The sequence below is a fragment of the Aegilops tauschii genome, chromosome 2 (genome assembly GCF_002575655.3).
Source record: "Aegilops tauschii subsp. strangulata cultivar AL8/78 chromosome 2, Aet v6.0, whole genome shotgun sequence".
NCBI lineage: Eukaryota > Viridiplantae > Streptophyta > Magnoliopsida > Poales > Poaceae > Aegilops > Aegilops tauschii.
The window spans coordinates 562,853,346-562,855,487 of record NC_053036.3 but is presented as its reverse complement, the minus strand read 5'-3'; the positions used below and the strand labels follow the sequence as shown (position 1 = coordinate 562,855,487).

The 2,142-nt window shown below is 40.7% G+C and overlaps 1 long non-coding RNA gene across 1 annotated transcript; it reads left to right on the top strand.

The window, feature by feature from the left end:
* Positions 1-345: 345 nt before the first annotated feature.
* Positions 346-1,729, top strand: LOC141042086 (uncharacterized). The gene is made up of 3 exons (XR_012203907.1): positions 346-711; positions 790-1,004; positions 1,105-1,729. It is a non-coding gene; the product is annotated as an uncharacterized lncRNA (long non-coding RNA).
* Positions 1,730-2,142: the final 413 nt, after the last annotated feature.

Here is a 2,142-nt window from a genome sequence, read left to right as displayed (position 1 = left end):
ACGGGGACAAAGGGAGGAGCGACCATCACCAACGGTCGAATGTATACACCACGTGAGCTGAGAGTTTTCAAGAAAAGACTCGACAAACCGATAGTCAACCCGTGATGAATAATAATGATCTAACTTAGGTTTTCTAGTACATATATTTAATTGTAGATGTTTAATATTTGAATTATGAACATAGGAAATGTCGTACTCGGACGACGAAAGTCTCCCGGGGGAGTGCGACTGGTGCCACGACGACCGAGGTCAGTGCGACAGGCCTCACCTGGACGAAGATCGGTGCTTCAGTATTAAGCTGTAGGAGACCTTCGATGTTGAAACGGTACGCAACGACGACAAGTGTTATTTTTTCGTAATTAAGCACGACTTCAACTATTTCAATGTGTACTTTTCATCTTTTACAATTCGGCTAGCTTATCCCATGCCATGCAAGACGCTACGTCTTGGAGAGGATGGGTTTTGAAGACCATGAAAGTATGGAAACAAAGAAAATTCACCTAAGGACCCATCATGATATAGATTTTGAAGTAAAGCTGTATAATTCTGAGAGCGTAACCCATTTTGGTTGCAAAAATTGGGAAGCATTTTGCAAGATGTATGGTTTTGATGAGGGTATGCTTGTCACCATGGATCTTGGTGATCCTGACATCGAGCAAGACAATATGGACATTTGGGTCCTTGTTGATACGCCTCCAATTCTACCGCTATGTGAGTTTCTCAAACATAGTTATTAGCTAATTTATATTGTTCATTTCAAAATAGTTGACAGCTTATTTTCATTGACAGCTTATTTTGATTGTTCAAACAATGTGCGGAACATGGTAGACAGAACCTACTACACCGATGGCTCTGAGTTAACTTATAAGGAGAAAACTCATCTGGTCGGATTTTGTACTGATATTGAGAATTACAATATCTACAATCAAACTCCTCAACATTATGGTCAATACGTGCCACTAGTGCACGTGTTGAACTACGGTAACTACTATGGAGATACCCTGGTAAGATTTCTTACTATTGCGACATCCGTGCATATTTTGCATAGTTCTAAAACTAGTACATCATTGCTAACTATGAAGTTATTACTATGTTTTTCAACAGATAATCCCAGAGGATTGTGTGCCTCATTTGATGTATCAGAATGGTAGGCTTGATGTTTTGAATATACAACCAGGTCATCCTACGAATCTCAACTGTCCATACCGGATTTCTAAAAGAAGTGGAGACATGCAAATCAAAGAATGGAAAAAATGTAAGGACAGTCGCAAGGAGGTTCTTGGAAGCAAAAGGAAGCGAGGCGCAAGAATTGGAGACAGGATGATCTCCATTCTCCATAATGGAGAGTCAGGGTCTATATTGTTTTATGCTATTTTACCTTAAAGAGGGTATTTCGGTCCTACCTAATACTGATGATCATGTGCTAAGAACAATTAAGTAGGGTTGGTTCGATGACTGTGAGGATGATGATCGTATGACTTGTTATTAATAACGAGTAGAAGTTGTATGATGATGATTAGTAGGACTTGTTATTATATATGATGATGCATGATGCGCGCATGAAGAGTTATTATATATCAGCGGGTGAAATGAACATGGATTGGATTGAAGTGAAGGCAACATGCATGTGGTGCGTGTCGAAAGTAGTACAATCCAAACTTGATCAAGTTAGGATTAGTATTACTTTCGACATGCACCACATGTTGCCTTCACTTCAATCTAAGCCATGTTTAGGCATATCAGTACGTAGCGTTGGTAAACCAAGCACGGAGATATAAGAGAGGACACTTCTCTCTAATACTTCCTCCGTTCCTAAATATAGGTTTTTTTAGAGATTTCAAGAAATGACTACATACGGAGCAAAATGAGTGAATCTACACTCTAAAATATGTCTATATACATCCGTATGTGATAGTCCATTTGAAGTCTCTACAAAGACTTATATTTTGGAACGGAGGGAGTAGCTACCTAATAACAACCTAAATTAACCCCCCAAAACCCCCAAACCCCCCCCCTTTCAAAAAAAACAAAACCCCAGCCCCTGAAATGCTGACGCGTGGATGCCTACTGGTCCCAGTTGGTGTCACCAACCGGGACCAAAGGCCCTCCGTCCTGGGCTGGCCGCAGCGGCCACGTGGAGGA